This window comes from Ovis aries, chromosome 10, assembly GCF_016772045.2.
Source record: "Ovis aries strain OAR_USU_Benz2616 breed Rambouillet chromosome 10, ARS-UI_Ramb_v3.0, whole genome shotgun sequence".
Taxonomy (NCBI): domain Eukaryota; kingdom Metazoa; phylum Chordata; class Mammalia; order Artiodactyla; family Bovidae; genus Ovis; species Ovis aries.
Genome location: NC_056063.1, coordinates 68432240 through 68448339, shown reverse-complemented (window position 1 = coordinate 68448339; position 16100 = coordinate 68432240). Strand labels below are relative to the sequence as shown.

Sequence of the window (16100 nt, the reverse complement as noted above, 5' to 3'; positions counted from 1 at the left end):
AAGGGATCTTCCTATTAATGTTCTATTTTGACCTTTTCCTATGAATCACAAATATTCTTGATGGCATCAGTAATGGTGAATTCTTTCCAAAAAGTTTTTAATTTACTTTGCCCAGATCCATCAGAGAAATCACTATCTATGACAGCTACAGCCTTGCAAACTATTTCTTAAAGAATAAAACCTGAATGTCAAAATTACTTCTTGATCCCTGGGCTGCATAATAGATGTTTTGTAAGTAGGCATGAAAACAACATTATTCTCATTGTACAAATCCAGACTCATAAACAGCAAAATATCTAAAAGGAAAACATCCCCATACATCTCAGGATTGAAACAAAGATGAATCAGACCCCAGCCCATCACACAGGCAACCGACTTCCTTTCTCCTGATCTCATTTTAGTCTCCAAAGCAAATCATAGACACTTTTAGGAACTCTCAAAGTTACCTGAAGGAATAGCGCCTGTAAATGTTTTAATACTATAAGTGAACCTAGAGAGTGCTTTGGTGTTAAAGTACTTTTCATATAAATTAACTTTATGGGACAGATATCACCATCTGAACATGACAATCAACCTCTAACTTTTTTTCCCCTCAGTTAGTCGATGACTGAATCTAAGAAATGTCATAAGATAACTGATATTTCCGTGTTATCCTTCCAGCCTTTTGTAAATGAGAGGAAACACCAAACCAAGATACACAATTGTTTGCCAGCATTAGTTTCTTAAGAGTAATGATTATATATATCGTTTATATATCAGCAGTAAAACAACCAAAAGGAAGACATGATATTGGAGCATTCAGAAAGAGTAAATTATAAGCATTTGGCATGATTAAATAAACTATCATAGGAGATATTAAATCCCAAGGGAAAAATACTGGAAAGTTATTGAGTGTGTTCAGGTACTATACAAAAAGTATTCTTAGTCTGTACAATACCTAAGGTAAAATCTGCAAGACCAACAGGAAGATTTTTCTCAAAGTGGCATGACTGGGGAAATTCAATTTTCCAGCACTAGCCAAAAACACATTAAAAACAAATAGGTCATATACCCTTCAGAAGGTCACGGTTGAACTATACACAAGCTATGGTTACAGGAAGAGGAAGGAGAAGCTGGCAGTCAACCATTCTCAATACATTAATAGAGATTTCTTTTTCAGATTAGTTAGCTGTCAAGATGTTAAACAGATACACCAAATACACTGGTGAGATGGTCACAGGACAGATATCACCATCTGATCATGACAATTGTTCCCATTGATCGGAGCTGTAATCTTGAGATCTTTGCCAACACATGAATCCAGAAAGCAATTATGAATTGATGTGGAAAGATGACACCAACATTAGTCTAGTATTAGAGGAATCCCATAGAGACACTATGTGGGTAAAGATAGATTGAGTAAGGGTAAGATAATGAAGGAAATGGAATAATCCTGAAGATAAGCTTGCTTCATTAACCATTTCTTTTAACTAGTCCTAGACATAGAAACTGAATTTTCTAAGAAATATGAATAATATTCATACTAATAAAAGAAATAGCACAAAATGGCAATTTTTCAGATATACAAATACACAGCACCATTTACGTCTTTAGGAGATGATTTTACTGGAAACAAAGCTCAAGAAAACAAAAGATTCATAGATTGGTCAATCATTCTAATTCTAACCCTGGTAAGTTTATCATGCTTTCTCACTGTTGTTTTAATTGAATTTCCCTAAGGATCTATGGTGAGCAGTTTTCAAATATCCTTGCTATATAACTTTGGCAAAACATCTGTTTATCTCTTATGCCTAGTCTTCTATGTATTTTGGCAATTTTTTTCTTTAACAAAGAACAGTGAAACAATGAAGATATGTTGGAATTTCACACATTTTGTGACTTTTTTGCTTTATGAAATAATTGTTCTTAATACTAGAAAAAAATTGGATTGGATTAGATTTTTCTTTTCCTTAGCACTATTTAATAAATTATGACAATGTAATTGCCAGTGACTTTTCCACAGAATCACAGGCTAGCTAATAATAATACAGACATTAAATGAATCTGTGGTACTAGATTCATTAATACCAAATAGAGAAGATGTCTGTATTAAAGATCATGAAGAATTACTTTAAATCAACTGAAAAAAGCTAAAAGTCAAATTTTAAGTTTAATTTGTCTTAATTTAAAATAAAAAGTTTGAAACATTCATACTTGATCAATAATTAATCACAACATTCAATGAGGAATGAAAAAGAATGGCCCATTATATTATCTCTAAGATTCAAGCTAATTAGAAAACATTATAGTTGAGTGTCTATTACACTTCACTGAACAGACATGCCTGCTGATGTCAAGTTAGATTACAATGCTGGTCAACATCAGCATCAGTAAGAAATCAATCAAAACATCATTTGGAAGACTGCCTGAAAAGCTTGTCCAAACAATGGAAAGTGAAAGCTTTTCCTTGACTTCACTAAATAAAGTTCTAAAATATATACCTACTGATCAAATATATATTTATATATACATATAAATGTATATACACATATATATGCATGCATATCATATATATATATATACACACACACTAAAACAAATTCAAGTTGGAAGGTATGTCTTTGTTTCCCTAAAACTGAAGCATTTCGGGCATTTTCACTGAAGAATATCTAAGAAAGTAACACCTTCTAAGTGATGAGCCCCTGGTACAACCTTCTACCTGGCAGGCATTAACAAACAGTAAGTACTAAAATGTATGTATCACTAGATTAAATGGACAGAGGGGGAAAAAAATGTAATGTGATGTAGTGAAAAAAAAAATCCCGGGATTAGAAATTAGGATGTCTTCAGTCTGGTGCCACCTCTGTAATTAATCCCATGAAATGACACTGGGAAAGTAACTGAAATCCATTAGACTTCAGTTTCTTCAACTATGAAATTAGAAAACTAAGGAGGAAGCAAGGAGAGGACAAAGAAAAAAAAAAGTAAGGAAGCACAGAGAACAGAGCATTAATGTCATCAACAATTTTCCCCACTGACATTTCTTGACAGCCATACTCATGTTCCCCTTCTCTTAATCACAGCTGAGAGTTTCTTCAAAAGCATCCTTGGTTATTGACTATCCTTAAGGCTTGCTACATTTGAGGCAAATCACAATGTTTTTTGTAAGTGTTCAAAAAGACTGTCCTAGAAGTAAAAAAAAAAAAAAAAAAAAAATCCCACTTAATATTCTAGATCTTCGCGAACATGAGGAATAATTGAATGAGGACACTCACACATCACCCTGGGATGTATTTAAGTACATTTATATGACTCTGCATATTCTCATATTGGTATCTGTATTTCTAAACATACAAAAAAAAGCAGTCTATTGAAAATTTATCCCAAGTCAATTTTCCCAACACTCCCTGATTTTCAATGCACCTCAGTGCTCAGTTACAAAATTGATGTCTGGGTATTTAATGAAACCAGTCTTTATAACTCTCCTGCAATGGATTTTCCACACAATTTTTATGCTTCTAATTTAATTAGCTGGAATAATTTCTATGATTTAAATTTGTCTATTTTCCCCATTTTTCTCATCATCAATTTTTAAGCTAAAGTTGATAAACTTAGGCAATAAACACAGGAGATTCTTGCTCCTGGATATCAAAAGCATAAAGGATATGTAAATACTGACTGCCAACACTTTCCCACTTAAATACCATTCAACATTAACTTACTCCTACTAGTCAATCAGTCAGTGTGAGTCGCTCAGTCAAGTTTGACTCTTTGCAACCCCATGAACTGTAGCCCACCAGGCTCTTCTGACCATGGAATTCTCCAGGCAAGAATACTGGAGTGGTTGCCATTCCCTTCCTCAGGGAATCTTCCTGACCCAGGGATTAAACCTGGGTATCCTGCATAGAAGACTGATTCTTCACCATCTGAGCCACCAGGGAAGTCCTATGCTTGCTGGGAAAGGAACAAAAGGAGACTTCCAACACTCTGCATTAAGCTTTTTAAATTGTTCAAGTACTCTATCCGTTTGGTTCAGTTGCTCAGTTGTGTCCGACTCTTTGCGACCGCATGGACTGCAGCACGCCAGGCCTCCCTGTCCATCACCAACTCCTGTAGTTTACCTAAACTCATGTCCGTTGAGTCGGTGATGCCATCCAACCATCTCATCCTCTGCCATCCCCTTCTCCCACCTTCAATCCTTCCCAGCATCAGGGTCTTTTCAAATGAGTCCATTCTTTGCATCAGGCGGACAAACTATTGGAGTTTCAGCTTCAGCATAAGTCCTTCCAATGAATATTCAGGACTGATTTCCTTTAGGATGGACTGGTTGGATCTCCTTGCAGTCCAAGGGACTCTCAAGAGTCTTCTCCAACACCACAGTTCAAAAGCATCAATTCTTCACTGCTCAGCTTTCTTTATAGTCCAACTCTCACATCCATACATGACTATTGGAAAAACCATAGCCTTGACTAGACAGACCTTTGTTGGCAAAGTAACATTTCTGCTTTTTAATATGCTGTCTAGGTTGGTCATAACTTTCCTTCCAAGGAGTAAGTGTCTTTTAGTTTCATTACTACAGTCACCATCTGCAGTGATTTTGGAGCGCCCCAAAATAAAGTCCGACACTGTTTCCACTATTTCCCCATCTATCTTCCATGAAGTGGTGGGCAAGTACTCTATAACCCAAAGCAAACTTTCTTGACTGCTTCTTTAATTATTTAGTCCTCTTAACTTTAGAAACTATGACACTATTTTGTTTCATTATTTAAGAGTGTACACCAAATTTTCATCATCTATAGGCAATACATAGGATTAATAAAAGCTACATGTATTTTCCCACTGTTTAAAAACTTGGGGGTATAACACATGAAAAAAAAAAGGCAACTGAACTAGAAAAACAATGCATTCAAATATCCTTAACAGTTTTATGGCATCGAATAACATTTTGAAGGGTATCCTATCCCATTTTTTAGGGAACTAAAAAAATGGCTCAAAAAAATTGGATCCCACATTCTCTGAACCTCAGGGTATACACATATATAACAAACTCCAGAACATATAAGTGTATAATAATGACAATTCAACATGTGCATTTTGATATTTTTCATTTACTCCTTCCTTCTTTGAAAAAGCTAGAGATGCATATATAAAAAATATAAATGCATTGAAATTCAGAAAACTAGTCACTCATTTTCATGCCTCCATTTATTTTAAGTTCTTAATAGATTTCTGATGTGTTTTAAGACATACTCGACTAAAACTAGTAAGTACTACACATGTGGGATACAAAATAATATGACATCTTAATTACTCATTTTCAGGTCACTCTCAGCATAGTGTTACATACATAATCCTTTACTTACTGTATAGGTTGTAGCATAAATGATAAGCTACTCAGATGTAGTCCAGGCTAACAGAGCTCAGAGTTCCTGTCCCTGTTTCTTGATATGGAAGATACTGTTCCCCAGGTTACATGTCGAAAATTTGTAGGGGTCATTTCTACTTTGTAACAGAATTACTCTTTAGCACTTACCATTGATTTAAGTATAATATAAAACAGTTCTATTTTATTTCCCATTACAGTTGAGGGATTATATGGATTTTAAAAAATAATACAGATGGGTAAGTCATACATCTAAAGACTTCATGTAAAGATAATGAGGGCATTATAAAATGATTGTTATTAAAAGGGGACTTATTCTGCAGGAGTAGGGGCTTCCCCGGTGGCTCAGTGGTAAAGAATCAGCCTGTAATACAGGAGAGTCAGGAGACTCAATTCCTGGATCAGGGCGATCCTCTGGAGGAGGGCATTGCAACTTAACTCCGGTATTCTTGCCTGGAGAGTCCCATGAACAGAGGAGCCTGGCAGACGACAGACCTTAGGCTCACAAAGAGTTGCACACGACTGAAGTGCCTTAACACACACACATGCATGCTATAGGAGTAAGAACCACACTCTACAAAGATTTGCAACCTATAAAAGCATAATGTGAAATATACCAACTACTAAAGCATCACTGTATACAAAGTGCCAAACAAACACTAAAAAATGGAGGGACTAACTGAGGGCTTAAGAGATGCATTACCAGACAGGTGACATTGAAACTGGGCTTTGAAAATTAAAAACAGGTTTCCAGCTGGAGAAATGCCGAGGCTGGCCTGGGTTGGGGGAACAACAACATAGGCAACAAGCTGTAGCAGAAGAAACACGATGAGCAGACAATTGAGTCAGATGATGAAGTTAATATATCTGACTGAAGCGAGTACCTGTATTTCACACTAAGGAGTTTCAAGTGTATCAAGTAGGCAGCAGGAAGCCATCAAATTGCAGATTAATTTCTCTGGTCATTTCTGATTTCAAAAATATACAATTATATTCAATCCTCTGCCTGGAGAAATAATTATTAGAACCTTGATATTTATATTTTGTTTACTATAGTATTTCAAAAGCTTAGTTATTCCACTACAGGTTTTTAAAACACCTTACAGTGTTCAAAGCAAGACCATGATTTTGAATGCAAATGAAAGTCAGAAAAGGAATATTGAGTTTTAATCTACAGTGTTATTTCAAAAACATGCCTTTGAAAATGCTATTCCAAATGAAAATGCAACCAGTTTACTTAAATTAAAATACACGTTCGTTTGATTAACTTTTCAATTTTGCCTGTTGCTTTCTTTGTAGCAAAGGTGCTCCTTTTAAATTATATAGCCTTCATCCTTAAAGTTTCCAGATGAAATTATTTATTAAACATTCCATTCTAGTTAGCATAGATATTTTTTTAACCTCTTATTTCAGACAGGAGAGCAGTGAGGATGCCCCACTTCAAATCAAGTTCTTAATAACGAGATACACATGTAACAATTTATTTGTATCAAAGCAAATTGAAGTTAGAGAACTACAATATGATCAGAAGACCTTCTTTCTTGCTTCACAGAATTTTATCTGGAGATATTCGAACATTGCTGCTAACAAAGAGAGTTCTAAAGAGATGGATTCCTTTTGTTTTATCACTGTTTTCTCAAACCAGACCAATGAACTCTCCACCCCTGACCCTTTACACTGCACTGACCCTCCACCAAGTAATCTCCGTAGGGCTCATAAAAGCTAGTTGTAAACTCCAACAGCTGTTCAGCAGAAAGAATCGTGCAGGACCCCTCCCTACCTTCTTGCCCCTTTGCTGACACTAACCACTTCCACATTCTTTCCTCATCTACCTTGGCCAGGACACAGAGCTTCCTCCTACCCTCCATGATGTGGGTCATCACAAGTTTGCACTCCTGACTTCTTGAACTTTCATATAGATTCTGGCTTAGGAAGGAGGTCATGGGAGATTCACTTTCCAGCTCTGATGTTTCTACAGCCCATCCTGACTCTCAACATAAAGTGTCCTTTGACACTTCAGAGCTACTGACAAAGACGCATTTGTCTTCTTTGCAGTTGTAGCCTGAATGAGGTTTGTAGATGACTTCTGTGTGTGTGTGAGTGTGTATGTAAATAAATGTATATGACCATCTAACTCAGCTATAAGGATTAAACTGATTTGAAGGCTACATGTTGGAACAGAAATTATTTAAGTGGAAAAAAATTCAGCAAGAAAAAGAAATTAATACAAGATATCCTTCTGAAGACATTCACTTACACTTATTCATATTCTTAATGATTGTTAATACATTGATCTATTTATTTTATAAGTATTTATTGAAATGAAGCTGGAAATGACCATTGTGCACATGGAAGTGTTTGGAAATGCCTAACATGAGCAGAGCCACAATATGAGACATATATATTTTATATAGTAACACACATTATATACATATTATATATACCCTGTATATTTTATATATATAAGCTGTAATCGCTAAATTGTGCCTGACTCCTTTGTAACCCCATGGACTACAACCTGTCTCATCTGCCCAGGGGAACTTCCCAACATAGGGATCGAACTTGCGTCTCTCACATTTCAAGTGGATTCTTTACCACTGAGCCACAAGAGAAGTCCACACACCCTCTATTCTTGCCTGAAGAATCCAACAGAGAGAGTTCATAGGATTGCACAGAGTTGGACACAACTGAAGTGACTTAACATGCACACATAAAGTGGTCAAGTGTTTTCTTTTGTCAAAGGTTATCTGTATTGCTGCTAGAATCCTATAGTATAACAGAATATATGATATATAAAGGACAAACAGAACAAAGGGCTAACAGGAATAAAGTACTTCTGGTATTATCTATACAGACCAAGGCAGCTTTTGAGCAGAATTACCCTATTTTATGATAACTATGTAAATCTTGATTTTATTTCACCATTAAGTTGGCAAACACAATCCTGAATGCATTTTTAAAATTAAAATTTTCAGTTCAGTACTTGTGTGCGCTCAGTCGCTCAGTCATCTTCGATTCTGTGTGATCCCATGGACCACAGGCTGCCAAGCTCCTCTGTCCATGGAATTTCAGTTCAGTTCAGTTACACAGTCATGTCCAACTCCTTGCGACGCCACGGACTGCAGCACGCCAGGCTTCCCTGTCCATCACCTACTCCCAGAATTTACTCAAACTCATGTCCATTGAGTCATCCCCTTCTCCCACCTTCAGTCTTTCCCAGCATCAAGGTCTTTTCAAATGAGTCCATTCTTTGCATCAGGTGGACAAACTATTGGAGTTTCAGCTTCAACATTAGTCCTTCCAATAAACACTCAGGACTGATTTCCTTTAGGATGGACTGGTTGGATCTCCTTGCAGTCCAAGGGACTCTCAAGAGTCTTCTCCAACACCACAGTTCAAAAGCATCAATTCTTTGGTGCTTAGCTTTCTTTATAGTCTGACTCTCACATCCATATATGACTACTAGAAAAATCATAGCCTTGGCTAGACAGACCTTTGTTGGCAAAGTAATGTCTCTGCTTTTTAACATACTATCTAGGTTAGTCATAAATTTTCTTCCAAGGAGTAAGCATCTTTTTATTTCATGGCAACAGTCACAATTTGCAGTGATTTTGCAGCCCCCCAAAAATAAAGTCTGCCACTGTTTCCCCATCTATTTGCCATGAGGTGATGGGACCAGATGCCATGATCTTGGTTTTCTGAATGTTGAGCTTTAAGCCAACTTTTTCACTCTCTCAACTTTTTCACCCTCTGTGGAATTTACCAGGCAGGAATACTGGAGTGGGTTGCCGTTTTCTCCTCCAGGGGATCTTTCCAACCCAGGAATTGAACCTGAGGCTCCTGCTTCTCTTGCATTGGCCGGTGGATTCTTTACCACTGAGCCACCTGGGAAGCCCATGTCCAGTACTATACTCATTCAATTCTTTTTAGTGATTACATGCTTTATACTACAGATATTATGTCCAAGAGAGGCTGGGTTACATGAATTCGATGAAAGCAGCCCACACTATCTTGACACCATGGCTCTTCCTAGCTCTAGAGCTCACAGTAACAGCCAAGATGAGGCCAGTGTTCCAGGGAAGGGTCTCTGTTCTTACTACCTGTGTAGACAACATTTGCAAGCAGGACCAGGAAAGGCTTTTTCTGTATCCTCTTCTCCTCACCAACCTCAGTCCATACCCCCCAAATGTATATCTCTTCCATAAATAGTCAGAGATGCAGTCAGTCATACTCTGAGATAATCCACCACCTATTACAGATTCCAGCACATACAAACATTTTTTTTTAATGAAGTTCTAATTTTCACTCTCAAGGGCAGGAAAGATTCCTAGAATCATCAGTTATACTCTTGGGAAGTAGCAAAGAGGGAAAACCCACATTTCTGGCCCCTTCCCACTCTCTCCAACTTCTGCTGTCCACTGCAAGGAAGTTTTAAAACAAATGGCTCTGGCACAGGAAGCTGTTATGAAAGAGGGGTCAGGGGAAACAAGCAGGACTGCCAAAGAGCTCCTGACAAGTGTCAGGTCCCCTCCATGTACAGGCTGTACAGACAGGATGACCATCAGGTCAAGGGTCCTCTGACGCTGCCCTGGGAGAAGGGAGGATGAGAAAGACTCATTCTTCCCTGTGGTTGTAAAACAGTGGCAGGAGCACACTGGAGGATTTATGGTGACCCACATTCTCCTTTTCCCTTGTATGTGTTGGTGAGGGCAGTACACAGAAAGAGCCAGACACACTCAGACAGCCTTCCACTCGTGTGTAACCTCAACACTCCATTGAATATTTAAGTACAGCTGCGGAAAAAAAGAAATACTCTTTCTGCACATTGGGAAACACGAGTTCTTTAAGCAGTGCTCAAAGTTAATGGAAAAATCTCTCTCCTCCTCGGAGCTTGTATTGTTATTAAACTGCTGCGCACAAGTACAGCCTTGGTTTGCCTCCCTTATAGCCATTGTTTTGTCTGCTCCTATGCGTTCCAGAAATAGCCTAGACTTTTAGTGCCATTTACATCAGAGTCAGAAGAATAATCAGGAAAATAATTATTTATGAATAATTAATTAGGCCTTATGCCATATTAGAGAGGAGCTATTTTTAATTGACAAAGGCCAGGATAACATGGGTTTCAAAGGAAGAAGGGGCATGTGGCAATTAAAGAGGCTGACTGATGGGAGAACTGATTGCTTAGCAATGACTAGATCATCACTGTTTGCCTTCCACTGCATGCCTCAAACATAAGGCAGTTAAAGATAGAATCAGAGACTAAACGCATCATAACATGTCACTGGACACAGGCTTAATTTTGAGTAAAAAAATAATTTTTTATTCATGGGATGATGAAAATGACACTTAAACTTACCTTCATTTTAAGCTTAATATAGCAATAAAACTAAGATTTCATTTTCTTGGGCTCCAAAATCCCTATAGATGGTGACTGCAACCACAAAGTTTAAAGATGCTTGCTCCTTGGAAGAAAAGCTATGACAAACCTAGACAGCGTGTTAAAAAGCAGACATCACTTTGCCGACAAAGCTGTGTTTAGGCAAAGGTATCGTTTTTCCTAGTAGCTCAGACTGTAAAGAATTTGCCTGCAATGCAGAAGACCCAGGTTTGATCCGTGAGTTGGGAAGATCCCCTGGGGAAGACATGGCAACCCACTTCAGTATTCTTGCCTGGAGATTTGCATGGACAGTGGAGCCTAGCAGGCTACAGTCCATGGGGTAGCAAAGAGTTGGACACTACTGAGCAACTAAGATGTTCACTTTGGCTTTTTCCAATAGTCATGTACAGATGTGAGAGATGGACCATAAAGAAGGCTGAGCAAGAATTGATGCTTTCCAACTGTGGTGCTGGAGAAGACTCTTGAGAGTCCCTTGGACTACAAGGAGATCCAACCAGTCCATCCTAAAGGAAATCAGTCCTGAATATTTATTGGAAGGGCTGATGCTGAAGCTGAATCTCCAATACTTTGGCCACCTGATGAGAAGAGCCAACTCACTGAAAAAGACCTGATGCTGGGAAAAATTTAGGGCAAGAAGAGAAGGGGACAACAGAGAATGAGATTACTGGATGACATAACCGACTCAATGGACATAAGCCTGACAAAACTCCAGGAGATAGTGAAGGGCAAGGAAGCCTGGTGTGCTGCAGTTCATGAGGTCACAACTTAAATGACTAAACAACAACCAATGAAACAAAAAAATGGGCTTACCATGTCTAAACTTAACTGATGAGGAAGATAGGAATCTAGGAATTACTAGAGTAGTAATTTGCTAAATATTTTTATTTCATTATCTCTCCTTTTTTTGTTATTTTTATTCAACCTGTTTCTAAAATAAAGGTGGGTAAGATTAAAAGAGGCTGAATTATTACAGGGTTGTGACACTAACTACAAGTTTCCAAACAGCAGCAAAATCCATACTAGTAATATATTTAAGCTACACCTCATCTGAGCTTCTTCTTGCCCTTATCATCTCTTCCATGACTTAATACTACTGGTACTTATTCACTGGTATCTTGGGTCACTTCCACATCCAGCACAAGAAAAGACTCTCTGTTGAAGGAGAAGATGTCCTGGACAGACATGTAGAGAAATAAGCACATTAATGACCTTATTACTCATCAACTTCCCAGCTTCTGCAGAGATGGAAACTGTATTTGAACACAGGGAATATTCTTAATCAAGACTCGTAATTCTAAGAGTTCTACCACCAGCTCTGGAATCTCTAGGCTTTCCATTACAGGGAAGGTGTTAGAATATATATTCTCTAAGTTTCTTCCAGATCTAAAATACTTGACTTATTTCAGAAGTTCCCAATTTTGTATTCTAACCATTAGAAAGAAACAATAATTATGAAACACGATACAGATGGTATTACAATATATAAATGTATCAAATTAACAGGTACACTTTAAATTTATCAAATATTACATGTTAAATGTTAAACTTCAATTTTTAAAAAAATGTCAGTTCTGAACATTTAATGAAATCATTAGGGGACCTCTAGAAAAGTCTGATTTCTGAGTTTTAACTTGGACCCACTGGATCAGAATCTCCTGGTATGACCAGGAGATTATTTTATAAAAGATCCCCATGTGAATTTGATGACATCACCAGAACGATGCTAAAGACGTCAGGGATGCATTAGATCCCTACATTAGATTTAAACCCTTCGAGGGCAGCAACTGTATCTTGTGCATCTTAAAATCTCTGTACAGGACTTAGGGTGTCAGAGATGTTCAATAACTTAACTGCTCGATGATTAAATAACTGTTAAACAGAAGTTGGACATTTTTTGTTGTTATTGGGTCATAGTGAAAGAGGATATATTATGAAGGCAAATGGTATGTTTATCTAATGTCCCCTTATTATAAACCCATAAAACCTGACCTCAGCTTTAACTAAAGTCAGAGATATAAATCATGCCAGGAATTAACTATGGAATTAAAATAAGTTTTTATTTGATACAATTTTCTGAATGGCTCATTCTTCTAGGAACTGGTTTTAGCATTCACTTTAATAATATTAACCTGACCTATATATTTTGCTTTCACAGAGTTCATTGTCATGGAGGACATACTAATCTAAGCAAAACAGAGCATTCATACAAGAGATGGCTTCATGGATTCAACATTGGTCATTTTTTTCATTACGTCATTTGTGTTTTTCTTGGTTTGTTTTTCAGTTGCCAGAGGAATTAAAAGTCAAAATATAAACTGATGTTAATTTGCCTCTGAATTAGATCCCTGTTTAGAGTTTAGCAACAATGTCAAACATTCCCTACTAGGAAGCTATTAATACTGGAAGCAGAGGCTCAGAATGAAGAACAGAGGTTGAGTATTAGTGTGTTTATTTTGTAATGATGTGAAATGTGCTCCTCAGCATTTAAACGGACAGAAAAAGACCCAAGCATTAACTTGGGCTTCATTAAAAGTAGACATAAGCCTGTCCATTCATTAAATTTCCCCCCAAAATCTCCTCTGGTGAAAAACAAAATCACCAGCACAAACAGCTGGGTTTGTGTGATGCCATGCTGCCTTAATACCATTGTTTGATAGGTTTAATGTCACTTTCGTATTATTATAAACCACAGAGAGACATGTTGAGCTGCATCCAGCAGGGTGGCTAACATTCTGTAGCTAATTGCACGTAGCTCCACGACAGTACGAAGGAAGGACGACCCTGCATATGTCTCAGAAGGGAATAGAAAGATATTTCCTTTATAGTCACCCATCTGTCTGGTCACAACAGAATTGCACACAAGTACTAGCCACAGTTCAGTGTGTCCTTCAAGAATGATTTTCCAATTATATACATTCTATCACCTACCTCTCAGATATAGGCTGCTAGTCATCCTTTCTATCTATTTTATGAACAATAATATATCTGATATCCTAAGGCGTCAACTGAAGTGAAGTTCTTCTAATAGATTCCAAAACCGAACAGAGAATATTGTTCTGTTGGACAAAGGCCGAATTCAAGAAAAGGGGGGGAAAATGTTTAGGAGACGCAAAATGAAAAATCACACATCTACATTTCAATGTATCTGTGCCTGTTTTGTGTGTGTGTGTGTGTGTGTGTGTGTGTGTGTGTGTGTGTGTGTGTGTGGCTAAAATAACGGAATGCATACTCAGCTTCATTGGAAAGGACCTAAAACAGTATCTACCCCATACTCCTCACTTTGTGGCCAAGTATAGGTGCAGAGAGATTAAATGACTGGTGGAAAGTCCAAAGAGTGAACCTACACTTCCTGAAACCTGAAGCTCAATATCAACGTGCAAGCAACTCAGCTGAGAATTTTTTCAAGCATTTCTTCTCACAAACACTGAAGACCCAGAGAGAATGGGGAAAAAGAAAGAGCAAGCAAACTCACTGTAGATAAACCATCTCCCCCAAAGGAGGAGAAGCTTGACATCTCTCAAGGGATCTGAAATGCTCTATCCTATTACTACAAACTACCATTTACATATTGTATCTTACCAACTGGAGGTCAGTGCTTCTGTCCAAATTACATGTCTACCGTAAAACTTTTTATGTACAGTAGGTGTTTGGTATACATGCAAATTGAAAGGATGAAAGGTGGGAGGGAGATTCAAGAGAGAGGGGATATAGGGGATATATATAAATATACATGTATATACCTATGACTGATTCATGTTAATGTTTGGCAGAAACCAACATAATTCTGAAAAGCAAGTATCCCTCAATTAAAACAATAAATTTAAATTTTAAAAACAAAGAATAAATGAATTAATGAAAGCAAAGCTCATCCAAGTTAACCAAGTACCAAAGTAAGTCTTTACTTTCATCAATCCAGAAACAGGCCAACAAATAACACAATGGAATGCTTTACCAATGTAAGACCAATGTAGCCCATACACAAATGTGCTCCCATCAGCTTCTGATTTCCTCATGGACTTATTGCTATGTGATACTGCATCACACTTTTCTCCACCCGTGCAGTCTCCCTCTTAGCTTTGTTACCTTATATTGGATTATATTTTTATGTGTTTATTGGTTCACTGTCTGCCACCCATCTACCATATGAGCTTTCTGGAGCAAACAGTTATCTGGTTCATTCTGTGCACTCAGTTTTCACACAGGTGTTGAATGAGTCAATCAGAATGAAATGATCCATTGATAGATTCAATCATAAAAAACTTGCAATTTTAAGATGTTACTTTTCCATCAAACTATTTATTATACTTCATAACTGATAAAAACTTTTCATTAATTTGTTTCCCTATCACCCAAATCATAAAGTTTGACAATAAGAGATAATATTCTCTCATTATTGCACAAATACGTAGCTCAAAATCTAAGCTAATTAGATTTAGCAGATAAAATCCATTTAATATAATCCTTTGCAATCTGCCTGGTGTATGTGGCAGGTTGTATGATGCCCACCCAAAGGATGTTTCACAATCGATTCCCCACAAGCTTCTTTCTCAAACTAAATATATCCTAGGGAGGGAGGTTCCAGTGAAGAGAGGACATACGTATACCTATGGCTAATTCACGTTGACGTATGACAGAAACCAAAATAGTATTGTAAAGCAATTATCCTGCAATTAATGTATGTATGTATCCTGAATCATTACACACTCTAGCCATGAAACTGATTTTCTGTTATCCTTGGAATAGGTAATATAGACTCTAAGAGTTATTTTAAATTTCAACTTAGACCTGGAAAAATAGAATAAAAGATATTATGACCACCCACATTGCTGTAGATCTAGTTTATCAAAATTATGAGATCATCTATTATCCATTAGTGTTCTAATTTTCTTATTTTCACAGATCCTCTTTTCACTATATCAAAGTCAATACAAATGGGAATAAAGACCATCTCTCTAAACACTGACGTGCACTGAGCCATTCTGAATTTTTAAGAGGAAATGAACAATCTTAGGATAACTATATGTGAAATATTTTATTAAACAATAACCAAGATTATCCTTCATTATTACATTAAAAATGTTCCCAATCATCTAAGCTAACCAGATTTGGCTGGTAAGATCCACTTAATGAAATCCTTGATAATTTGCCTGATGCTTCTGTCAGGCTGTAGGGCTTCCCTGGTGACTCAGATGATAAAGAATCTGCCTTCAGTGCAGGAGACCCAGGATTGATCCCTGGGTTGAGAAGATTCCCTGGACAAAGGAATGGCTACCTGCTCCAGTATTCTTGCCTGGAGAATTCCAGGGACAGAGGAGCCTCGCAGGCTACAGTCCATGGGGT

The 16100-nt window shown here is 37.3% G+C and overlaps 1 protein-coding gene across 1 annotated transcript in view; it reads right to left on the bottom strand.

Annotated features, from left to right (window-relative positions):
* GPC6 (glypican 6) overlaps positions 1-16100 on the bottom strand; it is a 1226659-nt gene that overhangs the window by 1079262 nt on the left and 131297 nt on the right. The gene's annotated exons all lie outside the window — the stretch shown is intronic.